Source organism: Panthera pardus, unplaced genomic scaffold (assembly GCF_024362965.1).
Source record: "Panthera pardus isolate Hobbes unplaced genomic scaffold, ASM2436296v1 HiC_scaffold_16, whole genome shotgun sequence".
Classification (NCBI taxonomy): domain Eukaryota; kingdom Metazoa; phylum Chordata; class Mammalia; order Carnivora; family Felidae; genus Panthera; species Panthera pardus.
Window position 1 is genome coordinate 141,314,126 of NW_026526721.1, and position 27,190 is coordinate 141,341,315.

Sequence of the window (27,190 nt, forward strand, 5' to 3'; positions counted from 1 at the left end):
TTACATATTAATTTAGGAACGAACAAGATAAAGCTGTCCACTGGTTGACATTTTACAATGTCAGGTTTAAGGCTGACCAGGAAGTACATGAGTATTTAACAATGGCTGTACATGCTATGATTTCCTAGTCATACAGGTCTTCCTGGGTCTCCCATTCTTCTAGTGATAAGAATTTAGATCATGGTATCATTGTGGCTTATTCCAATACTTATTCAATGATTCATTTGAAAAATATGTGCTGAGTGACTACTGTGTGTTACACATCCTGGAAGGCACTGGGAATATAACACTAAATGAAAACAGAGATCCTTACGTCATAGAATTTAAGGGGTGATACATAATAACTATATGAACATAGATTATGTCAGATGGTGAGAAGTGCCATGTGAGAAACCATAGCGGGAGTAGAGGGAGTAGGGAAATTCCTCTAGTATATTGGATGCCAGAGGAAGTCTCAGCTGAGCAGGGGGACAACTTAGGTGGCTGTAAAACAGTAAGTCAGGAGACATGTTGGCTTAGATGAGAGGAGTGATGTAGAGATACTGAGGAAAGGTGAGATTTTGATTATATTCTGAAGATGCAGCCAACAGGATTTGCTGATGGATAAGGCATAGGATGTGAAAAAAGAGAGGAGTCAAAGATGGCTGAAAAGATGGAGTTGACACTTTCTGAGATGGAGACGTTTAGGAGGAATAGGTTGAGAGATGGGTGGGGGAGTTCACTGGTTTGATTTTGGACATGATACAAAATTTGAGAAGCCTAGTATACCTCAAAGTTTGTTGACTATATGGGTATATAAACCACCCTATAGCTTGCAGGAGAGGTCTGGGTAGAGACAAAGTGGAATTTAAAGATATGAAGTGGGATGAAGTAATTTAAACCAACAAGTGCAGAGGCCTGTGAAATGAGTCTTAGGGCATTCCACCATTAGATGGGGGGAAGCCAGCAAAGTCTACTGGAAAGGAGTGGGCAGTGAGACAGCAAATAACCAAGAGAAAGTTTTGTCCCGGAGCCAAGGAAAGAAAGCGGTTCAAGAAGGAGGGAGTGATCACATGTATCAAATGCTGCCAGTGGGTCCTTGAAGGTGATGACTGATTGGTGGCCATTGGACTCATCAATGAGGAGGTCACGGATAACTGGATGATGGCTGTTTTTGTTAAGTGTTAGAGAAGGATGCTTGTTTGGTGTGAGATATGCACAGAATGTTAGGGAGGCATGGAAGATAGGATAGACCACACTTTGGAGGGTTTTGCTTTAAAGTGGAACACAGAGGGGCGCCTGGGTGGCTCAGTCGGTTGAGCGTCCGACTTCGGCTCAGGTCATGATCTCACAGCTCGTGGGTTTGAGCCCTGCGTCGGGCTCTGTGCTGATGGCTCAGAGCCTGGAGCCTGCTTCAGATTATGTGTCTCCCCCTCTCTCTGCCCCTCCCCGCTCATGCTCTGTCTGTATCTCAAAAACAAATAAACATTAAAAAAAAATAAAGTGGAACACAGAAATGGGGCAGCTGCTAGAGGAAGATATGAGGTAGTGGGAGGATTTTTAAGTGGACTCTTCCAGCATGTTTGCATTCCGATTGGTATAATCCAGTAGAGAGAGAAAAAAGGATGAAGTAGGAGCAAAAATGATTAATTGCTAGAGGGCTAATTGGTAAGAGAGTTTGGGGACAAGTGCAGGGGTTTGCCTTAGAAAAGAGCCAGACTCTTCATCCTTGTAACAGGAGGGCTGCAAGAGAGTAAGGCACAAATGGAGGTAGGTGGGAATAAGTTAGAAGGACCCTGACAGGAAACTGATAGCATGATTACTTACAAAGAAATGGGCAAGTTTAGGGCAACTAATAAGAGTCGGTGAAGCACCTCATGTTAGCAATAGCTATTACAACCCTGGGTCTGAAGAGTCAAGTGGAAGGGCTGTCATTAGAATCCAGTGGATCTCCAGCTGTGACTATAACTAGAGGACAGGGCCGCATGACAGAGTTGGAGACTAATAAAAGAAATGCAGTAACTCTAAAACCACAGACCAGAAGGGAGAGAGCCAAGGGAATAAAGCTCTGGATTTCACTCTCCTCTTGCCTTCAATTCTCTGGTCCTCTCGTTGGCTGAGCCAACTGGTATCCAGAGGATAACAAAGCTGATGAAATCCATAGAAGTCAACCTCTCAGGCACAGAGTTGGCTGGAAAAGAGTGGAGGGTGAATCTGAAGGGAAAATGGAAAACGTCTGGTGGAAATGTTATCTTCTGACCTCTTCTATTTTCTCCCAAAATAGGAGGGATAAGTCCCAACTGAAAATAAGGACTATGGAGGATATATTAGAAGTTTGAGGAGAGAGAAGATGTATTCAACAGCTGTTGAATAAAGTAGGAGAGTTAAAGGAGCAGAGAAAAAGAGTATGCTTATTGGGTCCAGATGAACTTTGTTAGGTTAGTGATTATAAAGTGAGATTAGCAGGTTTGATTTTGAAATCTTCTCCAGCCCTATTAGGCTCTGTGGAAGACAGCACAGAGCTGTCAAGAGTTGGATTTAACCAGGGTTGGGTTTTGCCAGGCGAGTATAATGAAGGGTAATAGCACAAGGGAGTTGAGGGTGTATGGAAGGAAGGGACTGTAATAACAGACCATGCCCTGGAATTTTAATAATATGCAGGGAAATCTGGACATGAGGGGTAGAATCAATACATCAAGAGAACTTTGAAGACAAGTAATTGCTGGAGTTAGGAGAAGCAAAGAGATTGAGCTGAAAGATAGGAGACAATGGTCAGAGAACGAGACTGTGGAAGGGGATGGGTTTATTGGCAATGGCAAGGTCTACATAGGGTATAACCAGGGGAGCGAGGTGTTGAGTTACAGTTAAGGAGAAAATCACTGGAAGTTAAGTGGTGAGGAAAATAAAAAACCAGAGAGTTGAAAGGATCATCCCCATAGACACTACAGTCACCAGAAAGCATAACAACATTAGAGCTAGAACAGCAAGGATGTGGGAGTTGAAATTCTCAAGGAATGAGAGAGGTGATCTGCTACTCTATTAATGCTGCTACAAGGAGTGATGATTGGGTAGTGTGGTTTGATGTATGAACTTCAGAGTTGGAGAGGGTCATTGGGAGGAGGGGAGGATAATGGTCTGAAAGGGGAAATGAGCAAGAAAGACTTCTATTCAACTCTCAGTCACATTAGTATGAGGGATATGAGGGGGAGAAACACAGATACCACCTACTAGAGCTTTAGGGAAAGCAGTCTCAGGGGGAGAGCCAGGGCTCATTGGGAGAATGAAGGTGAAAGGAAAAAAAAAAAACCTATAAGGTGCTTGCTACGTACCAGGAACTCTTCTATGATTTTTATGTACTAATTATTTAATTCTCAAAACAAGCTCTCTGGGGGAAGATACTATTTTTAGCCCTATTTTATAGATGGGGAAATTGGAGCACATACAGGTTGAGTATATTGCGCATGATTGGTAGTAGCAACTGGCAGAGTTGGGACTTGAGCTCAGGTGGGTCACCTCAGAATCTCGGTGTACATAATTGCTGTGCTATATCACCCAGTGGCAAGCATTTGGAGAACAAAGGTTTTACTGATGTTACATCATGAGCTCCAGAGAGAGCACTGGTAAGATCTGGGGCCAGGGGAGGGTAGATAGGTCAAACTAAGAACTGTGCAGAGCCATATGGGGTTGAGGGATAGGCTGGGATTTGGGCCTTCCTGATTTGGAGGCATACGGAACGAGTGCTGATGGTCTCCGAGACAGGTAGGGGTGGTGAGGCTGTGAGTGTTGGGGTGATGGTGTCCAGGGTAGGGTAGAAGCCTTGCCAAGAACGCAAGCTCAGCCTCCTCCTCTCCACTCAGTCCTGTCCACTGGTGGGTGGAGTCTGGGAAGAGGCAGTATTACTTGGAGCATAATGAGATTTGGGGCCCTCTCTGCACTTAGCCTACCACCATTAGCTAGTTTTGTTTTTGTGTTTTAAATAATTATTGCAAGCAGCCAGGAAGCTTCTGGAAATGAACAGTATTAAAAGCATCCCCATTTTCCATGTCATGATTTTCTTTGAAATATGAATCTGCTCATCCATTTATTAAGGGGATCCTATCACTTTCACAAGATGGCAACCCATAATGAATCTTTTTACATCTACTTATGCTTTCACATGCATGATTTTGCTTCTCCACTTTGCAAAGTACCGGTGTTCAGTCTGGTTTCTGAAATATTTTGGGAACTAAAAATTTACGAATCTGAAGGATGGACAAAGAAATACTGAGTTTGGTATAAGAGCAGGGATTGAAAATGTGAGCTATCTGGAAGTATTTATACTTAATTTTTATTAGTCCTTTTTTTTTTCTTGAGTTTTTTGAAAAGAAAATATTCTTCCTCAGAAGGTAGAACAGAGAAAATTTAGCATGAAACATTTGCTGGAAGCTTTTCAATTGGCATTTATCACACTGATCTACTGTATTTTAAGTGGAATTGCTTAAACATTCAGCTTTGCACTTGGGAAAACATACGGTAATAATAGAAAGCATTTTAAGTGTCCAATCTGGTCAGACTGCATTTTTACTCTTATTGATGAATCAGCAAAAGGATCATTTTATACATCAAAGGCATTTATTAAATCTTGAACTGTTTGTGCAATGGGTTTTTGCTGTTAATAGAAACCATCAGGAAGGTGGAGATGCCTTTCAGAACGATTTTTCTTTTGTTGTTAAAGAGAACAGCAGGACAAGAAGAAACTAGTTAGAGAAGTAATGGCTTTTTCTTGGGTAAATAAGCTCCTGTGTCTTACCCATTCATTATGGTTTCTTCCAAGTGGAAGAAATTCTATTGATGCAACACTTCTGATCCTTCTCTGCTTTGTTGTTGTTGTTGTTGTTGTCCATGAGTGATTTGCTTTGCTTTGCTTTGATGATAAAATTGGACATAATAGGTGGGCATGCCTAGCCCAGCTCTGCCTTTCTTGCTTAACCTGATCTAACACCACCTGCTCTGGGTGAGTGCATAAATGTGTTTAATTCAGGTTGCTTTGGCTTTCATGCTAAGTTCTGTCCTCTAATTAAGGGTCTATCAGTAAAAAGATGGTTATTTAGGTATCCTTTGCCACTCCATTACTTTATACCTTAAATTGTACAAAGCCTGGAGCGTATGGTGCTGTTTACTGGGATCAAGTTGTATGATGTATGGGCAGCCTTCTCAGACTTTCTATACTGTGTTAAATTCCTTTTCTACATGCTTGCATAGTTCCTGATATTTTCTCCTTTTAGCTCTTAACACACTTGCCATTGGTTGAATGCCTGCTTTTTTGCTAGAATATGAACTCCATGGTAGTGACCAAGTCTGTCTGGTTTACCTTGGTATTGCCAGGACCTAACACAGTGCCTGACAAACAGGGTAGTACCCAATTTATTGAATGAATGAATGAATGAATGAATGAATCAACGAATCAACCAATCATTGAGCTACTGTTTGAGAAAAGATTAAGTTTCCTAACTTATGTAATGAATGAAAAAAATGGACAACTCATTTGAAAACTCCACTCAGAAAGTAAGAAAAGATTGTAGAAGCTATTGTCCTTCCATACTTCAGTTGTGAACAAGTTAATTAAAGCTATCAAAAATGTGTCTTCGTCAATGAGTCATGGCTGAACTGAGCTGGAAAACTTCATTTTTTTTTAAAAATAAGGATCAGCATTTCATTGATATCCAGGCCTCATCCCAATATACTGTCAGCTGAGCCTTTTAGACAATATTAATTTTCGACCTCTAGAATTTTGCATATGAAAGTACAGACACAAAATCCCATAAATTAGAAAGTACTTGATGTGATTCATTGCCCATTAATAATACTAAAGCATATTTTACCAATACTTTAAGGACTAGTAGGTAGATATAAGTGTTCTAGGAAGATTTAGCTACTTCTGCCTGAAATAAATTGGGGGATAATAAAAAAAATTGAACATTGGAATTATTATTTTATTTTTTATTTTTTATTTTTATTTTATTATTTTTTATATGGAATTTATTGTCAAATTGGTTTCCATTCAACACCCAGTGCGCATCCCAACAGGTGCCCTCCTCAGTGCCCATCATCCACTTTCTCCTCCCTTCCACCCCCCATCAATCCTCAGTTTATTCTCAGTTTTTAAGAGTCTCTTATGGTTTGGCTCTTTCCCTCTCTAACTTTTTTTCCCCTTCCCCTCCCCTGTGGTCTTCTGTTAAGTTTCTCAGGATCCACATAAGAGTGAAAACATAGGGTATCTGTCTTTCTCTATATGACTTATTTCAGTTAGCATAACACTCTCCAGTTCCATCCACGTTGCTACAAAAGGCTATTACTTCATTCTTTCTCATTGCCAAGTAGTATTCCATTGTGTATATAAGCCACAATTTCTTTATCCATTCATCAGTTGATGGACATTTAGGCTCTTTTCATCATTTGGCTATTGTTGAAAGTGCTGCTATAAACATTAGGGTGCAAGTGCCTGTATGTTTATTTTGAGAGACGGAGAGAGCAGAGGAGGGGCATAGAGAGAGGGAGAGAGAGAATCCCAGGCAGGCTCCATGCTGTCAGCACGGAGCCTGATGTGGGGCCTGAACTCACGAACCGTGAATTCATGAAATGAGCCAAAACCAAGAGTGGGATACTTAACTGACTGAGCCACCCAGGTGCTCCTGTGATTATTATTTTAAAAGAAAGGAAGATGGGACACTCTGGGTGGCTCAGTCGGTTAAGCATCTGACTTTGACTCAGGTCATGATCTCATGGTTTGTGAGTTCGAGCCCCATTATCAGGCTCTGTGCTGACAGCTCAGAGCCTGGAGCCTGCTTCGGATTCTGTATCTCCCTCTCTTTCTCTCTGCCACCCCCTTGCTTTCTCTCTCTCTCTCTCTCTCTCTCTCTCAAAAATAAGTAAATAAACTTTAAAAAAATAAAGTAAGAGAATCAATTTCTAACCAGAAACCACTGGATTGAGAATCTGAAATAAAGCTCGTAGAATTGGAACCCTCATTCTAGGTCCATCATTATACAATACATAAAACAGGAGAAGACTTGTAGTTAACTGTTTCTATCAATAAATGAAAGACTGTGCTATTCAGGTTATCTACAGTGTAATAATAAATTATCAATGGTCTGGAGGTTGAGGGATGTAGATGAATGATCTTTGATCTTTGCTTGGGATTCCTCATATGGTTACAGTCAGATGGTGGCTCAGGCTGGAGTCATTTAGGGCTTGTTATTCCTATACTTGGTGCTTGGGCTGAGCTGGCTGGAATAGTTGCAGGTTGATTGGGTGTGCGCATGCGTGCACGTGTGTGTGTGTGTGTGTGTGTGTGTCTTATCTCCATGTGGTCTTAACTATCCATGTGGTTATCTTGAGTTTCATCACTGTATGTTGGTCTCAGGGGAGCTGGACCTCTTATATGGGGCCTGGCTACTGTTGGGGGAGGTCATCGACAGGATGCGACCTCTGGTTGACCAGCAAGCTCGACCCAGGCAATCAGAGGCTCCTGACTCCCTCCCCTATTGTTGGAATGTAGGTTCTACCCACCATTCTTACCGTGGGAGTCATTTTCAAGGATGCAGGCTTGAGAGAGTAAGGTGTTGTTCAGATCATCATACTAAAGGGGTGCCTGGGTGGCTCAGTCGGTTGAGCATCCGACTTCGGCTCAAGTCATGATCTCGCGGTTCGTGAGTTTGAGCCCCGCGTCGGGCTCTGTGCTGACAGCTCGGAGCCTGGAGCCTGCTTCGGATTCTGTGTCCCCCTCTCTCTCTGCCCCTCCCCCACTCATGCTCCTTCTCTCTCTGTCTCAGAAATAAACAAACATTAAAAAAAAAAGATCATCATACTGAATATGTGACTAAACCCAGCTAAGGCCTCTATGTAAACATTTATGATTCTGGCAACTGGGTGCCAAGATCTACTCATCTTGTGGCCGCCCAAGGCAAGTCTTGTAAGTAAGTTCCTCTGTTTATTAAAACTGCCACCTACTGACCTGCAGTGGTCTGCTTCTTCTTTTAGTCTCTCTTTACCCTCTGTACAGGGAACAGTTTCATGTTTCACCTAGGAAGCTCCCAAGTTTGCAAACCAACAGATTCTTCCAGGGACAGTATTCCAAGAGAAAGGAGGTGGAAGCTGCCAGTCTCTTACCTCCTGGCCTCAGACATTAGAAACAGTGTCTCTTCTGCCATATTCTCTGTGTGAAAATTGTCATGGTGCACACCCATTTTCTTTTCTTTTTGTGTGTGAATTTTATTACTCTTAAATTTTATTAATGCCTTAAGTTTGCGTATCATTTAAAACAAGATATGTGCTGGGGCTCCTGGCTGGCTCAGTCGGAAGAGTGTGTGACTCCTGATCTTGGGGTCATGAGTTCAAGGCCCACATTGGGTATAGAGATGACTTAAATAAATAAATACGAAAAAAAAAAAAACCAAGATGTGTGCTTTAAAAAACATTCTTACAGGTAAATAGACCAATGGACAGTTAAGTAATCTATCCCTAAAACATGCACATCATTTTTATTCCGGTGTGCATAAGAAAGGGAAATAAGCTTTAAGTCTTTTTCTTTGTATTAAAGGTATTTGGAAATTATTATTCAAGAATGCCTCATGTTTTCCTGAACAAATGTGTATTCCAGTAGCAAATGCTGATGTAATTAAAAGGCATTCGTGTTGATAAAGAAGACCAAGAGACATTTGTGCCATGTGTCATCACCTAGAAGAGAGTTCCAGTGGGCCTACAGTATGTCAAGTAAATGAATGAGGTAGCGTGAATCAAAAAGTTTAGATGGAAAAACAGGTAGCATGAGCCAGATAATGTGACACATATATATTCCAGGCATGTGACTAGGATTACACAGGTGGCTAGGTTTTATACTCTATTTTGTTCTTTCATTTGGAAAATAGTCAAGTGTAATATAATTCCCATTTATTGGCATTTATTGATAAGTAAATGCAATTAGATTTAGGGCAGCAAACGTTCTTTCAGATACACACCAAAAATACATAATAGGCTGACCAATGCTAGTATAGCTAAAGCAATATAACTACACTCCAGTTTTCCCACACTGCAGTTAAATGGGTGTTAAACTGTCTGGTATTATTTCTGTACATCATACTGTCTGCTCTCAAGTTCCACAAGAGAATTCTTCAGAACGAGTCAGATTAAAGAATTTATTAATCCATAAAGAGTACTGAAATTATTATTTAGCTGCAGTCAAACTCAAACCCTAGAGTTGACTGTTGACTATGGTGTACGAAGGGGAGGTAGGTAGTGTGGGAAATTTTTAATTTTTTAACGGAAACATAGTTGGCATTCAATATTATATGAGTTTTAGACATGCAATATATTGATTTGACAGTTCCAGACATTACATAATGCTCACCATGCTAAGTACAGTCATCATCTGTAACCATAGAAAATTATTGCAATATTGTTGACTATATTTCCTATGCTGTACTTTTTATTTCTCTGACTTATTTATTTTATAACTGGAAGTTTGTACTTGTTAACGCTCTTCACCAATTTACCCCATCTTCCCACTCCCCTTTTCTCTTGCAATCACCAGTTTGTTCTCTGTATTTATGAAGCTATTTTTATTTTCTCGTTTGTCTTATTTTATTTTCTTATTTTCAGATTCCACGTATAAGTGAAACTATATGGTATTTGTCTTTCTCTGACTTATTTCACTTAGCATAATACCCCCTAAGTCTATTAATATTGTTGCAAATGGTAATATCTCATTTTTAAAATGGTTGATTAATGTTCCATTGTGTATTTATACCGTATCTTTATCCATTCATCTATCGATGGACACTAAGATTGTTTCCATGTCTTGGTTATTGTAAATAATGCTGCAATAAACATGAGGGTGCATATAACTTTTTGAATTAATGTTTTCATTTTATTTGGGTAAATACCCAGTAGGAATTACTAGATCATATGATAGCTCAATATTTAATTTTTTAAGGAGCCTCCATACTGTTTTCCAAAGTGGCTGCACCAGTTTATATTCCCACTAAAAGCGCTTTTCTCCACATCCTTGCAAACACTTGTTATTCCTTTTAACTTTTTGATACTAGCCATCTGACTGGTATGAGGTAATATTTCATTTGGTTTTGATTCACATTTCCCTGATGATAAGTAATGTTGAGCATCCTTTCATGTGTGTGTTGGCCATCTGTGTGTCTTCTTTGGAAAAACATCTATTCAATAACCCATCTAGCTTCTTTTTGTTTTTTAAGTGTTTATTTCTGAGAGAGGAAGAGAGAGAGAGAGCGCGCACACACATACTAGTGGGGGAGGGGCAAAGAGGGTGACAGAGGATCTGAAGTGGGCTCTGTGCTAAGAGCAGAGTGGAGAACCCAATGCAGGGCTCCAACTCACTATGTATGAGATCATGACCTGAGCTGAAGTCAGATGCTTCACCGACTGAACCACCCAGGTGCCCCTTAGCCTACCCATTATCAAAGGGAGGGGAGGTAGGTGCCACCTCTTAGTGGGAAGAATGTCTAAGAACTTGTGGCTTTCCTTTGCCTGCAATATATATTAATGTCTCCTCAGCTAAAAGTTGTTCTCACTAACATCACTTGGTTGTAATGAATCAATGGAAGGCGTTAGCATAAAATTAGTTCTTAAACATATGTACTCATGAAATCAAGAAATATTAAATTTGAAATACTTGTGTATATTATATGTATACTCTTCCCTGATTCTCCTAGCCCATTTAAAATTATAGCTTCCAAAGGTAGGGAATTTCTATTTGTTTAGGAAATTAATATGTATCTTAAGGCTATCATGGCTAGTGAAGTGATTGCAGATAAAGTCTTTGAAGATTTATTTTCCCCATTTAGGTCTTTGTATTATGCATTAACAAACAATTTGGTAGCCTTCAATTTTTTTTTGTCTTTGGAGAAAATAAACTTACACACTCAGTTTTCTCAATTGCAGATGTTTAGACGATTAAAGGAGGGATTTGCAAAGCCCAAAGCAAAATTAATTTTGACCTTGGGAAAAAATGTTAAAATGAACTTGTGCCTTTTTTAATTTTCCTGTATAAAATCTAAGAAACCAATATTTGGTTTATGTTTTCCCCTGTAGGCATAACCTGGATTCTGTAGCTGTATAAAATCCCACCTCTCCTGTGATATGATTCATTGTAAGTGCAATGATTTTGTTGTGTATATATTGTTAAAAATAATAATTTAATAATAACTAATATTTATTGAACACAAAGTATGTTCCAGATACTGTGCTAAGTACACAGATAAGTGCATTAACTCAATTAATCCTCTCAATGGCTATATGAAGTAAGCATTAATATTATCTTCATTTTCCAGATGAAGTAGAGATGCTGAGAGATTATATAATTTGCCCAAGTTTACATGACTAGTAGTTGGTGATCTGGGGATTCATATCTAAGCGTGACTCATTCTGGGGACTGAGTTCTTACCTGATCATATACTCTCCAGACATATTCTCTGACCCCAAGTTCAGCGGATCTCATATAGTTTTGAATGTGGCTCATAGAGACTGGGGACAGACTATGGAGGTCCAATCATTAGACCCACTTTTCTGTTGAAAAATGCTTTATAATAACAAATTGGAGAGAAACAAAAATTAAAAAGTAGCGATTTACTTGCTATTATAGTAACATGTGCCATCTATTAGAGGAATTTAAACCTACACATATGATTTTTTATTATATATCAGTACCTTTTAAACTGGAATATAACTTGTAATTTTACATTTGCCTTGAAGTATGTTATTTAAATAACCCAAACTCATAGGCAGTGTATCGCTAATTAAGTATCCTCCACCATAAAAGCAAAATTGTGTGGGTTTTGCATATATCTATTTCAGCCCCAAAGTATGGCCAATTCATATTTGCACTCAATACAAAGCCCTTAAAGTGTATTTATTGAGAGATTATGGGTCAAAAAATGCTGTTGCTGAATGTATTTTTTGCAAGACATGTAAGGCTAATCAAATAAAAACAAGTTAAATCATAATTATGTAGCTATACTAACTCCAGTGATAAGTAAAAAGCAAGAGTAGTAATTGAAAAACCGTGACCAGTTCAAGGCAGCACGTATATTTTAAGAAAGAGAGCGTTCTGAACACTAGAGGATTAGACAAAAGTACTTACTGAGAGCCTCTTATGTGCCAGCTTTTCTAGGAAAAGGTCTTAGAATATATCTATGAATAAAAAAGAAAAAGAGTCTTGCCCTTTTAGTGCTTACATTCTAGTGGGAGATTCAGATAATTAAGAATAAATAAAATAAGTAAATTGCCAGTAGTTGACAATTAGTATCTAAGAAGAAAAATGGAGGGCCAAGTAAAGAGATTGAGAGTATTAAGTGTAGGGGATTAGTTACAGTTTTGAATAGGGGCAGATAAGAGCAAGACTCATTGAGAAGGAGACACTTAAGAACAGACTTCACGTGAGGGATTTGCCAAGTGGATTTCAAACAGAAGGACACGTAGGGAGAGGGCACAGCCAATGTACAGGCTCTAAGATAGGAGAGTGCCTGTGGAGGAACAGGCAGCCAGTGTGGCTGGAGTGGGATGAGCAAGGGGAAAGATGATGTCAGAAAGGTAGGAGTGGTGGGAGGCATTCTTCATGTCCGAGTGAGATGGGAACCTACTGAAGGGTTTTGTGCAGAGGGACATGGTATAGCTTATAATCTAGTAGGCTGCCGTATATATGAGAATAGATTGTAGGAAGATGAGAAGGTAAGCAAGGATTCCAGTGAGGAGTCTATTGCAGTCATCCTGGTAAAAGAGGATGGTGGCTCAAGCTACGGTGCTAACAGTGGAAGTGTTGAGATGTGGTCATGTTGTGGGTACGTTTGGAAGTAGAACCTACGTGGAATTGATGCAGCATGTGAAAACAAGAGAAAAGTCAAGCATGACTCCAAGGTATTTTCCTTGGATGAGTAGAAGGATGAAATTGCCATCATTTGAAGATGGAGAATGCTGTGTGAGGATCAAGTTTGGGGGGGAAAAGAACAGGACTGTTTAAGTCGTATTGAGGTTCAGGTGTTTATTAGATATCCAAGTGAAGACATTGAAGTAGCAGTTGGTATGAGAGTTTGGAGTTCAGGAAGGAGAAGGCTGGGCTTGACTTAAACATTTGGGACTTAGTGGCATGTAAATAGATGGTATTTAAGATGTGAGAATGGATTGTCTAACCAAAAAAGCGTGTGCAGTTACACATAAGGAGGGAGGATGAAGGGCTGTACTCTGATGCCTTCCGGTACTATCAGGTCTATTAAAGGAGGGACCAGCCAAAGAGACCCAAGAAACAATGGCCAAATTAAATTTTTAAAAAAATGAAAAAAAAAAAAAAAAAAAAAAAAAAGAAGCAATGGCCAAGCATGCCCCTTTCAAGAGAGACTGGTACTCTGGGAGAAAAGAAGAGAAAGTATATTGAAGAGGAGGGAGCCTGTGTCAAACGCTGCTGATAGATCAAGTGTAGTCAGGACTGAGAATTGACCATTGGACTTAGCAATTTAGAATCAAGTACTGCTTATGTTTATGCTTGATAGGAGATTTGCTGGGCTGCATGGTATTATGCCACCAGCCAATTAGAACATTGAATGAGAATCCTTGGTAAACACTAGTAAACCGCTTATTTTAGTTTATAAATGACAAATTTCAATACTGTTCTACAGCTCATGCAAAGGCATGGTGGTACAGAGTTCTAGCCAGAATGCCTGAGCTTGGACTGGTCCCACTGGTTACTGACTATGTGATCTTGGGTAGTGGGTTGTATCTCTATGTGCTTCTGTTTCCCCGCCTGTAAATAGGGATGACCAAACCCTAGGTTTGGTGTGAAGAATAAATGTGTTAGTACATGTAAAGAAAGCATTTCTGAGAGTACTTGGTGCATTAATACTCAACAAATGCTAGCTATTATTATTTCTGTTATTAATATACTGCCGGAGTATGATAAAGATAATAAAGTCTGTGGAATACATACACTATAGTGCATTACTCCCCTGTAACAACCATACAACTTGTAGTTTTTTTTTTAAGGTGTATTTCTTTATTTTGAGGGGGAGATAGTGCAGGTGAGGGAGGGGCAGAGAGAAGCGGAGAGAGAATCTTAAGTAGGTTCCATGCTGTCAGCTCAGTGCATGACATGGGGCTTGGACTCATGAATCATGAGATCGTGACCTGAGCAGAATTCAAGAGTCAGATGCCTAACCAACTGAGCCACCCAGGTGCCCCCAGAACCTGTAGTTTTGATCATTTGGTGGCCTCTTAGGAAAATCTTTATACCTCACTGATGGCATATGGACCACACATTTGAACTAAGCATCTCCTTAGTTCAAATGAATAAACTGGGAGTATTGTTGGAAGTTCATTTTTGTTCAGGGTTTGAAAGGGGAAAACATTGCTGAAATAATTTTCTTAAAAATTAATCATTTTTCTTGTTCTCTCCTTCCACGCTGGCTTCCTACTCCTTCTCTGGACTTTTGGGAAAGAGTGGGAGAAGGAAAAATTAGAGAAAGGTAAAAGTTAATGAATAAGAGGGAAAAGGGGAGGAAATACAGGAAGAACATTTTGGAAAGACCTCTACTTATTTGTAAGTGAGAAAAAGAAATTATATGTTTGGTTTGACTCCTTTATTGCTAGGTGGTAAAAAGAAACAGAATGCTGGTGGTATAATTTGAAGAGAATTTTTTTAAATTTATTTTTGAGAGAGAGACAGAGCATGAATGGGGGAGGGGCACACAGACACACACACACACACACACACACACACACACACACACACACACAGAATCTGAAGCAGGTTCTAGGTTCTGAGCTGTCAGTACAGAGCCTGATGTGGGGCTCAAACCCATGAACCATAAGGTCAGGACCTGAGCTGAAGTCAGAAACTTAACTGACTGAGCCACCCAGGTGCCCAGAAGAGAAATTTTTTAACTTTATAAATTTGGCTGTAGGCATGCCCGGATGTTTGAGGTCAAACAGTTTTCCTTTGAGTGGAACTGACACAAATGTGGGCTTCTGTGACCTCCAGTGTTTAGGTAAATATCTGTTTTTCTTCCCAATCTCTATTCAGAGACACTGTGCCCAAATAAGGCCTGACATTATAATCCTGTACAGCTGCCAGTATTCACAAAGTCAACCTTTTGTCTTTGGTGGCAAATAGTAGGGAGGCTATCAATGAGCAGAAAATTCATCTCGTCTCCCTTTTGTGGTCCCAACTGGCATGATGGCTTACATACTCAGTAAATGTTCAATGGATGAGTTAATGTGAAAAATAAATTACAGGTACATTAGGTATGAGATGATTGGGCAGCAATCCATTGATTGCCAAGATCTGATTAATCTAACTTGTTAAGGTAATACTTGCGAAGTGGGTAAGAATATCCCAGACGACAAAAAGCAGATGTGCAGGAAGTGTAGCTTTCTAAATCTTTCTGTGACTCAATCTAATCTCTTTTTTGAACCCCTATTCTGTCGATGGCAGAAAAATAATAATCTTAATAAATTCTGAAAAACCTAATAGAGAAGATGCTCTTATGCCCCCAGTCACATCATCTGTGCCTCACTTCTGATTTAAATCTTGGCTGTGTGCATAATTCTGTATGGGCTTTGACTTACTTCCAACTGTCAGCCTCTAGGCTGAGGTTTATGTGCTGAGTCTTTGCTTTTTTTTTTTTTTTTTTTTTGCCCGTGGGTTCCTTCAAACTCACGACTGTTGGCAGGCGCTAGCTTGGCCTATAGTATATATGCAGCTTGGAAGTGCAGAAGAATGAACACTTCTGAGGGTATGTGATGGTTAATTTTATGTGTCAGCTTGACTGGGCCACAGGGTGCCCGGATACTAAGCATCATTCTGGGTGTTTCTCTAAGGGAGTTTTTGGATGAGATTAATGTTTCAATGGGTAGACTGAGTAAAGCAGACTGCCTGGATACTGTGGGTGGGCCCCGTACAATCAGTTGAAAGCCTGAATAGAACACAAAGGCTGACTGTCCCTCGAGAGAGAACTCTCTCTGCCTAATGGCCTGTGGACTGGTACATTGTCATTTTCCAGACTCAAACTGACACAATGGCTCCTCTTGAGCCTTGAGCCCGCCCTTCAGACTGGAGCCATACCATCAGCTCTCCTAGGTCCCCAGCTTGCTAACTCACCCTGCAGATCTTGTGACTTGTCAGCTTCTGTAATCATGTGAGTCAATTCCTTATAATAAATCTCTTTCTCTCTCTCTCTCCACACATACACACACACACACACACACACGCACACACGCACACACACACACTACTATTTCTGCTTTACTGGAGACGCAGACTAATACGGAGGCCATCCCTTGACCATTTGAGGATGGAGGTCCATGGATAAATGCCTCACCTTCCCGTCATTCAGGTGGACAATTCTCTATGATTCTCAGGAGGTTCCAAAGGAAGTGAGTTCTTATGGCTCACAAGGGCTGCCTCAGTAACACTCCCTTACATTGGCTTTGCTTCTTTCTCAGTTTCTTTCTTCTAGTCCCTCACTCCTGTTCTCTGGAATCCCCTTCCTCTGCCTCCCCCAAAAAACAGCTACACTCAAATTCAGGCTCTTCTTTTACGGAAGCCCAAACTAAGACATATAGTCATTTTAGATTTAGCCTCTGTCAATTTGGACATTTTCTCTCCCCCCTCCTCCCTGCGGCAGCATCTAAGGTTTGGGGAATTTGTAGAGTGCCATGGCTTTGGAGGGAGGAATCTGGAATGGTTTTGGTCTCTGGTTTTTTGCTGGCACCTGCTGCAATGGTCGCAGCTGCAATTCTTCTTCTTCTTCTTCTTTTTTTAAATTTTTTAACGTTTATTTATTTTTGAGACAGAGAGAGACACAGCATGAACGGGGGAAGGGCAGAGAGAGAGGGAGACACAGAATCGGAAGCAGGCTCCAGGCTCTGAGCCATCAGCCCAGAGCCCGACGCGGGGCTCGAACTCGCGGACCGCGAGATCGTGACCTGAGCTAAAGTCGGACGCCCAACCGACTGAGCCACCCAGGCGCCCCTCAGCTGCATTCTTCTTAGCCATCGCTACCCTTCACCCTGACTTTGCTGAAATATTCGTAGTGTCCTTGACTTTATATTTCCTTTTTGTAAGTTTATTTTTTTTTCTGAGAGAGAGAGAGAAACATGGAGTGTGAGTGGGGGAAGGGCAGAGAGTGAGGGAGACACAGAATCCAAAGCAGGCTACAGGCTCCACACAGAGCCCGACTCAGGGCTCCAACCCACAAACTGTGAGATCATGACCTGCACCAAAGTCAGATGCTTAACGGACTGAGCCACCCAGGCACCCTTCTAGCCTTCTTGTATTTTTGTGTTTTCTGAGATTACCCTTGCTGACATCATTTTTCTCTGTGTTGTTGTTCTTAAAGCTAGAGAGGTATGGGGGAACTCAAGGGCCTTGCCAGGAACTTGAACTCAGGTTCTCATTGTCCTTAGACTCTAAAAGTTTTGTGGGGGTTCAATCATTCTTCCCCATACTGGATTTGACCAGTGGAGGATGAGGGACAGAAGGGGCAGAGCCCCTTTTCAAAACGTCTCATGGTATCTCATGGCCTTACTTCCCTCTGCCTCTGTCCCTTACTGCCTTCCCTTCAACTCTCAAGCATATTAAAGCAGGCACTGTTGATTTCTTGCCCTGTATTCTCTCATTCTCTCACCCGTCCTGAGCTGCAGCTATAAACACTTCCAACATACTGCCAGTTCCCACTCAAAGTGCCCGCACCTGCCTCTTTCTGTTTCTCTGCTTGAGGGCTTTCTGTGATATCATGGAAGCATGCTTGGCTGAGCAGGTACAGCCCAGAATTATACAGTATTGACATCTCTGTGGGAAGCTGTTGCCCAGCAGGTGAGGGGATTTGGGAGTTAAATGCCCCAATCTGCTTGTCTTTCAGGAAGATTCTGAGGGGTGCTTCACACAGTTTCGCAGAGGGTCCCTAATACATTTTAGCACCAGCTGCCCACATTGCAAACCAGCTCATCAATGCGCCATTTATTTACTTTCTTCCTTTCTCTGTCTCAAATCTTACCTAAAAAATTTTTTTTTTTTAACATTTATTATTGAGAGACAGAGAGAGACAGAGCATGAGCCGGGCGGACAGAAAAGGAGACACAGAATCCGAAGCAGACTCCAGGCTCTGAGCTGTCAGCACAGAGCCCAACATGGGGCTCGAACTCACAAACTGTGAGCTCATGACCTGAGCTGAAGTTGGAGGCTTAACCAACTGAGCCACCCAGGCGCCCCTGTCTCATATCTTACGTGTGCTTCCTGGAGCCGCTTCCTGGAACCACCTTGTGAATAAACTCCCTGCACTCAAGTCATTGTCTCAGGACAATAAAAATTTCTTTGATGGGTGGGAACAAATTGTCTTTGCACGTATTCTTTGAACACTTCCTGTGACAGGTGGACTATGGCTTTTCAACTTAAAAGCCAAAGATTTTCGATTTTTTTTCTCTTTTCTTTCTTGACAACTCAAATGGATCCAAACGGTTATGGGCCACAGGTTAAAAGGAAGTAAAGAAGACCAAAAACAAACGTTCCCCTTACCACATATATCTGTCAACTAAGAGAACCTTCCCGCATAAAGGAAAGCTGTTCATGGTTAAAAGTGTTTGTGTAGTCATCTACCACCTGGAACTGCCAGTCCTGGTGTAGCAACCAAACCCTCTGGAGGTCGTCAGCCCATCTGCCATCCCTTGCCAGGAAGAGCAATTCTCTGGTTCTGTTGATGCAAATAGGCCAACAGCAGGTATTCCTGAGGTATATGGAGACCATTTCTCTGGACAGCTGCTGCTGAATACAGATGTGGGGACTCGAGCAGCCAACAAGTTGTTATAAGCATGTGCCAGACATAACCATTCAGAGAAGATTGATTTTATTGTCTGCTAGGTTTATGACTGAGGAATGTACTTCAGCGACCAGCTTTTGATTAAGTCACAGAGAAGTGCTCAGGATGTTTTCTTGTCGAACGCGTGGGCCTTCTGATAAACAATAAACATCATGCTGGACAAATCAGCACTTTCTGCAAACAGTCTGCACCTTACAGGCATTAGCATATGCCAAGGTCACTCATGCCTACTTCAAATAACTGGTTCAATTGGAAAAAAAAAGGTAAATTGCAATGAAAGGGAAGCAATTTAGCCTAGGGATATAGGCCATTGCTTTAAAAAAAATGTCTATTTTTAACATAGAGACTATGAATAAAGAAACTTTTTGGAGATATTTTTGGTTGGGTTATCCCCAAAACAGCACTGAGATGAGGATTTAAATGCACATAGTGTATCTGGGAGGCACAGGTAAAGAGTGGGGAAGTGAGATGGGGAAGGGAAGAAATCCAGTAAATGGTGTGGGATCAAGCAGGTTATCACTTTGGGCAACTCAAATTTAATTGAGGCTCAATTGAATTGGGAAATTCTGGGAGAGGGCAGAATGTGCTTTAGAGATGTCTTCCCTCCCCCAGTCCCAACCCCAAGAAATGAGGACACTGGGGTACTTATTCTCCAACCCTGGTCAGTCATTGGCTCAGGGCTGCTTGCTGGGGCTTTGTGGGGGCCATCTGTGCCACCCAGATTCTCCTTTAGGGAAGGACTTGCCCAGCTTCTGGGGGTGCCGTCAGTGGACACCCTTCCACAATCTACCCATTCAGTAATTGCCTTCGGTGCCGAAAGCCACCTTACCGAGGTCACATCCTTCCATGGTAGCCCGTATGCAATGTTTGACTGAAGTGGGGATATAAAAGCCTGGCCATTTAAACCCAACTTGGGACGATTCTAATTTGCCTCCAGAGCTCCCCACAGGGTTGACTGAGGTTGTCACTGGGCCTGTGCTCTGGACCAACTTGATTTTTGCCTCTGCCCACTCCTGTTTGCTCTCTCTATCTCTGTGGGTGTCAATCCCAAGAGAACTCCTTAACACATCCTGCACATTAAATTCTATCTCACAGTGTGCTTCCTGGAGAACCTAACCTGGGGACGGGATTAATTTCTGACATGTATGGACCGCTACACAGGCAGAGTCACAGTGATCTCAGTTGTAGACTATGGATATGTGCTGAGTTCTTGAGTACTGAGGGCATGATGTCTGTCGAAGAGGTGGAAGTGTGGTAGTTATTTCTTTGTTTCCGTTGACTGGGTGGGGGGTGGGTGAGATCACATGATGGTAATGGGAGCTAAAATGCTTAATGAATGGCTGGAAAGCTAGGGAGGGGGGCCACTGAGGTGTGATTTGGTGTCCAGTATGATCGTGGGGGATTCAGAGCCCCAGGAAATAAGTAGGAGAGCAGGTGGCTAACAGATGGATAGCTGAGGGTGGAGAGGGTGGAAGAAGAAAGGAAGATAGTCCAGAATTGTGAAAAGGGAGACAATGGAATTAGTAGGTCCTCTAGGTATTAGCTATTACTATTCTTATTACTACATTGTGGGCTAAATTGTGTGTCCCCCAAGTTAATATGTTGAAGCCTACCCCCACCCCAAACCTCAAAATATGACTGTTTTTTGGAAATAGGGCCTTTAAAGATATAATTAAGGGGTGCCTGGGTGGCTCAGTTGGTTGAGCATCCGACTTTGGCTCAAGTCATGATCTCATGGCTTGGGGTTCAAGCCCCGTGTCAGGGTCTGTGCCGACAGCTCAGAGCCTGGAGCTGCTTTGGATTCTGCCTCCCTCTCTCTCTCCCCCTCCCTTGCTTGCACTCCGTCTCCCTCTCAAAAATAAATAAACATTTAAAAAAATTTAAAAAAAAAGGATATAACTAAAATAAAATGAAGGTGTTTGGTGGGTCCCAATTTAATCCGACTGGTGTCATTATAAAAAGAGATTGGGCCACAGAGACACTAGGAATGCACACACACAGGGGAATGACCATGTGAGGACACAGTGAGAAGGCAGTCATCTGAAAGTCCAGGAGGGAGGCCTCAGAGGAACCCAAACCTGCTGACACCTTGATCTTGGACCTCTAACCTCCAGAACCATGAGAAAACAAATATCTCTCATTTTAGCTACCCACTTGTAGTGATTTTCTTGTGGCAACCCTCGCAAACTAATACAACCACTGTTAAAATTATTACTTTATTTCTCTCTCTCAAAATTAAATCTCTTAGTAAATCCTGCTAGTTCTGTCTCTAAGTGTCTTGAATCCTGTCTAGTTCCCTTTCTCCCTATTGGTGTATCACTCTAATGTGATACGCCTCTTCCATTTTTTTTTTTTTTTCCAACTGGTTCTTCAGAGGAGGTCAGCTCATTCTGGGCTTACCCCTACCACATTCTCCCACAGCAGATCAGACAAAATGACCATCTTAAGTGTGTATTTGATTATGATAGTTCTGCTTGCTTATTCAATGGCTTCCTATTGTTCCTGGAATAAAGTCCAAACCTTTCAACGTGGCTTCCAAAAGGCTCTGCTCAGCCTTGTCCATTTCCGCCCTTCTGCATCGTTGACCTTATCTTTAGCCACGCTGTGTTGGATTCTAGTCCATCCTTCCTCCAGACTCGACATTTCTGCACACACTGTTCTTCCTTCAAAATACTGGTCCCGAAGTATTCATGGTTTATGTTGCTATGTCCTACTGTTTCATACCTGGAGTACACATCAAGGTTTAGAACTCACAGAGCCCTGTAAACTGTTCTGTGTTACCCTTTTGTCTTACTAATGAAGAAACCCAAACTGGAAAGGCAAATGATGCATGTCAGCTCAAAGCATTAGTTACACAGTGGACTTTGGAACACTCTTGACTTTGGGACATGTCTCTCTGTATCTCCTCACTGCCAGGCTGCCTTCACTGGTGCCATTTTCTTCCATCTTCAGGGTTTTCTTTATGCGGAGTCCAGTCACTTCTTTCCTAAACACTGTTTCAGTGAAGTTACCCCTCTGCCCAGAAAGTCACCATGGCTTCCTATTATTTTTCATATCAAGCCTACAATAAGACTGGATTCCAGGACACTCCACAGTTTGCTTTTGTCTTCCCCATTTGTTTCCTAACAGGCATTGTCTATAGGTGTCAGACAAGCCATTTTTACATCAATACTTTATTTCATTGATCTAAGATGTCATCAATTATAAAATGGACTATCATTTTAATTTATTACTTAAGGTAGAAAAAAGGATGCCAATTAAGCTAAAGTATACCATTGACTAAAAGTGGGTTCTAATTTCAGTGTCACTCATTTCACATGGGAAACATGTAAATTTTAGAAACATTGTAATATACTATATTTAAAAATTGTTGCTTGGCTCAGATTCCACTGACCACACGAAGCCCTCCTTGGCCAATCCTGGACAGGTTTCTTGAATTCCTACAGAATTTATCAACCCTTTACACGTTCCCTAGCTTTTCCAATTTCCTTCCTTCTTCTTTATCTGGTTCATTGGTGATGATTGAGTGCCTGGCACTGGGTATGCAGTGATGGAAAGAATCTGGTCTCTGCCCTTATGGTCTTTTTATAAGGAAGTAAGGAAATACATAATTATAGACCACAAACTTCTATGTAGGAAATAATGCCAAAGATAGAGAATAAAGGCAGGGTGCTGGAGAGAAATCTAAGTAGAATGTATTCCACATTCCACTTGAACCTCACCCTCCTCCCACATGTGCACCTCTTTTCCAAAAACCAGTTTAGACTTTCATCTTCCCCCCAAACTTAAGTTATTTTCTCCCACATACTAGTCTACTTTATAGCTTCAAGAAATTACTCCCTCCTGTTGCTTTGAATCTGTGTTTTTCCTTTGAGAGTGACAGCATAGCAAGGTGTCGACAGCATGGTTTCTTTGAGCCCCAGTCTCCCTGTGCTCAAGTCCCAGCATTGTCATTTATTGACTGTATGACTTTCAGTAAATGTCTCTGTGCCTCAGTTTTCCTATTCTTAAAAATGGAGGCAATGCTAGTACCTACATAATGACATCACTATAGGGATTAAGTGAATTAAAACATGCAAAGTGTTTAGAAAAATGTTGGGCATGTAGAAACCATTCTAAGGATCATTATATCTACCCTGATTGCTTTCATCCATGTTTTATCTCCCCTTTTAGACTCTAATGTAGGCATGGTTAAGGCCAAGGGGTTTGGGAACAGAATAGAAGAAAATCAAATCCTGGTTGAACAAATTTTCTAGATGCATGAGCTTGGATACATATTTCTTGACCATTCTCAAATTTAATTCTCTTTATCATTTAAATAATGATAGCAAATGCTTACATTTGGGGGTTGTTCAGAGGAATAAATAAGATAAACATGCAACATGCCTGCTATATAGACCTCAGCGAAGACTGCTATTGTCCTTACCTCAATTCAGGAAGTCTCTCTGTGTTTTCGTTTCACACAATAGAACTCACCAGCTGTGATGTTAGTGATATTTTAGCTAAGTGATAACAGCTCACTATAAAAAAAAGCGAGTGAGTAAGCAAATGGTAGTGTCCACTAGAGACCTTGTCATGGGGATTGGTAAAATTTTCACACTCCAGCTTCTGCTTCTTTATCTTTGGGGGACAAAAATAAAGGGTGTGGGGTCTCTCTGGAGAGAGAATCTTACCCTTCTCTTCATTTCCTTCCAGGTACCCTAGACCAGCACATCCTCCAATGTGTTGATTGTGTCTCCCACACAGGTTTACCATGACATTCTGTCTCTCCTACTATCTTGTTCTTGAAATTTAGTGGGGCTTTGCTTACGGGTATGGGAACCTGTCCTTTTCTTTCTTTTATTTATTTATTAATTTTTTAAATATTTATTTTTGAGAGAGAGACAGAGCACAAGCTAGGGAGGGGCAGAGAGAGGGAGACACAGAATCTGAAGCAGGCTGTAGGCTCTGAGCTGTCAGCACAGAGCCTGATGCAGGGTTTAAACTCACGAATCATGAGATCATGACCTGAGCCTAAGTCAGACGCTTAACTGAGCCACCTAGGCACACCTGGACTTTTCTTTTAGAATGAAACTTGAAATGTCCACTGGAGAGTGCAGTCATCAAGACCCAGCAAAATATGTGCTTCCAGCTTTGGTTTTCAAGCTAGAACTTCTGCATTTGAAGGCTGAACGAACCCCACGGAGTACCATATTCCATGATAATAAGCCTTGGAAATTTTCACTCTCAGTAAAGCAGGTGTCTGTAGCCCTGACAATGCACAAAACTTGTATCAGCAAATGCAACATTTGATTCACAGGCCCCTTCAGCTCTTTTTGTGTTACTGTTGTCATGCTACTTTGTGACTCCCCATTAAAGCTGGCATCTGGCTTTCTGGCTTACATTAAGTACTAATTTATTTTGGACAATTTTCAGGGCTAATCAACCAAAAGCCATATCCGTATGGCTCTGGGAAAACATTTCTCTTCTCACCTCGCCCACAGTGTATCATTTAGAATAAAATGCTTCATTAAACTAGATCTTAGTGATAGACACGTGTCACAAGTTATTGCACCTTGCAACACTCCCAAGAGATCAGTGTAAAATCAAACTGAAGCTAAAATAAAAATGGGCCAGTTTTGGCAATAAGTAAAATTCAAATGTATGTCATACTGTTCCATATATAATGCTTTTTTCTCTCTCTAGTCTCTTTGATAACAAAAATATCTGATGACTTAGACCTTCACTGAAAAGCAGAAAGAGGAAAAATTATGTAGAGTACTTGACTGCTCCTTGCCCCCCTCCTGTACTCCTCTCCCTGTGATTTAATCAACCCAAGTCTTCTTCACTAGCTCCTAGATATCTCTGGAGTTGGTCTGTTTCTCTTCCTACTCATAGGCTCCCCTTAGCTCGGGCTACCATTTTCTCACCTGAGTTACTGAAATTGCCTCATTTGTATTTTACTCAAGCCTAGCTCATTCCCTCACCCCACTTCCCTAGTCTGACAATGCTGTTTTGTATGTTAGATTGACTGCTTTCAAGGCCCCAGATCCCTCCCTGGGTACACATATTTGACGTGAGATTGCAATTCTCCTCCCTAAAGAGAGGAATTAATTTGTTTCTTGACTTCTTAAATCTGGGCTAGCTTTATGACTCACAGTGGACGATGGGATGTGGGGGAAGTGGAAGAATGTCATTCCCTAGCCTTAGCCTCAAGAGGTCTTGTCGACCTTGCCTTCTTGCACTCTGCCATTGTCAGGAAAGCGTGGCTCGGCTAGCCTGCTGGAGGATGAGGGACACATGGAGTAGAGCAACATTATCATACACAGCCTACTGAAACCAGCCTAGATCAATCAACAGCTAGCCCACGCCTAGGCGTGTGAGAGAGAGAGAGAGAGAACCAGCCAAGATTAGCAAAGCCACTCAGCCAAACCTCAGCTCACTCTCGACACGTGGGCAATAAACATTCATTGTGTATGCTACAGGGGTTTTCTGTGTGTTGTTATGAAGCATTATTTTGGCGATAGAAAAACTGATAGACTTTCTAAAGTAGAATCGGATAATCTTGCTTAAAAAATGATGACAACGCTAATTGCTTTACAAACAGCCTTTCTGTCTTTTTTTGTCCCTTTTATAACAGAACCTAATTTTGTTGAGGGCAAATTTTGTTAGAGTCAAACTCCCTTACCCCTAAGATCAGTTACATAATATGGTTTTGGTCAATGGTATCTGGGCAGAAATTTCTAGAGAGGAACTTCTTTCTTAAATAAAAAGGAATATCCATGAAAGAAAAAAGTGATAAATTGAACTTCATTAAAGTTTTAAAATTTTGTGCTTCAAGAGACATCATTTTAAAAATGGAAAGACAAGACACAGGCCCAGGGAACATATTTTTTGAAGTACATATCTGATAAAGGACTTATGTCCAGAATAAAATAAAGAGCTTTTGGAGCTCATTGTAAGACAGACAACCCAATTTAAAAAAATGGGCAGAAGATATATAATAGGCACTTCATCAGAGAAGATATACAAATAGCCAACAAGCATGTGGAAAGATGCTCTACATCATTAGTCACTAGGAAGACATGAATTAAGATGTGATGAGATACCACTTTATTCCCACTAGAATGGCTTTCATTAAGGACAGACAATAAAAAATACTTGCAAGGAAAACAGAGATTTTGGAATCCTTATACATCACGGATGGAAGGTGTAATAGTGCAGCCACTTTGGAAGAGGTTGGAAATTTCTTTTTCTTTTTTTCTTTTTTCTTTTCTTTTTTTTCTTTTAAGTGAGCTTCACAGCCAGTGCAGAGCCCAATATGGGGCTTGAAGTCATGGCCCTGAGATCAAGACCTGAGCTGAGAACAAGAGTTGGACACTTCACTGAGTTACCCAGGCACCTCTGTTTTTTTAAGATTTGTTTTCTAATTTTATTGATATATAATTGACTTATAACATTGTGTCAGTTTAAAATGTACCCATGATGATTTGATACACAAATCTATTGCAAAAATGTTTACCACAGCAGGTTAGTTAACACCTCTGTTACCTCACATAATTAATTACCTTGTGTGTACGTGTGTTGAAAATATTTAAGATCTACTGTCTTAGCAACTTTCAAGTGTATCATACAGTACTGTTAACTAGAGTCACCATGCTGTACATTACGTCCCCAGAACTTAGACCTCTTATAACTGGGAGTTTGTTTCTTTTGACAACATCTCCTTATTTCCCCAACCTCCAATCCATGGAAACTACCATTCCACTATCTGTTTCTATGAGTTCAGTTTTTTTAGATTTCACATATAAGTAAGATTATATAGTATTTGATTTTCTCTGGCTTATTCCACTTAGTATAATACCTTCAGGGTCCATTCATGTTGTCACAAATGGCAGAATTTCCTTCTTTCTCATGGCTAAATAATATTCCATTCTGTATTTATGTTGCATCTTCCTTGCATCATGCACCCATTTATCTGTGCATGAACACTTACGTTGTTTCCATACTTTGGCTATTGTGAATAATTCTGCAGTGATCATGGGAGTGCAGATACCTCTTCAGGATCCTGATTTCATTTTCTTTGGGTTATATACTCAGAAGTGGGATTACTAGATCAGATAGTGGCTCTACTGTTTTCCATAGTGGTTACACCAATTTACATTCTCACCAACAGTGCATGACGATTCTCTTTTCTCCACATACTCACAATACTTGTTCTCTCTTGTCATTTTGATATTTTGATGATAGCCATTCTAACAGTTGTGAGGTGATATCTCATTGTGGTTTTGATTTGCATTTCCCTGATGATGAGTGATGTTGAACACCTTACATATACCTATTGGCCATTTGTATTCTTCTTT

The 27,190-nt window shown here is 40.9% G+C and overlaps 1 long non-coding RNA gene across 1 annotated transcript in view; it reads left to right on the forward strand.

Moving 5' to 3' along the window:
• LOC109251385 (uncharacterized) overlaps positions 1 to 27,190 on the forward strand; it is a 254,942-nt gene that overhangs the window by 79,746 nt on the left and 148,006 nt on the right. The window contains exon 2 of the long non-coding RNA XR_002073499.2: positions 11,080 to 11,137. This is a non-coding gene — a long non-coding RNA (uncharacterized LOC109251385). The remainder of the gene's footprint in view (positions 1 to 11,079; positions 11,138 to 27,190) is intronic.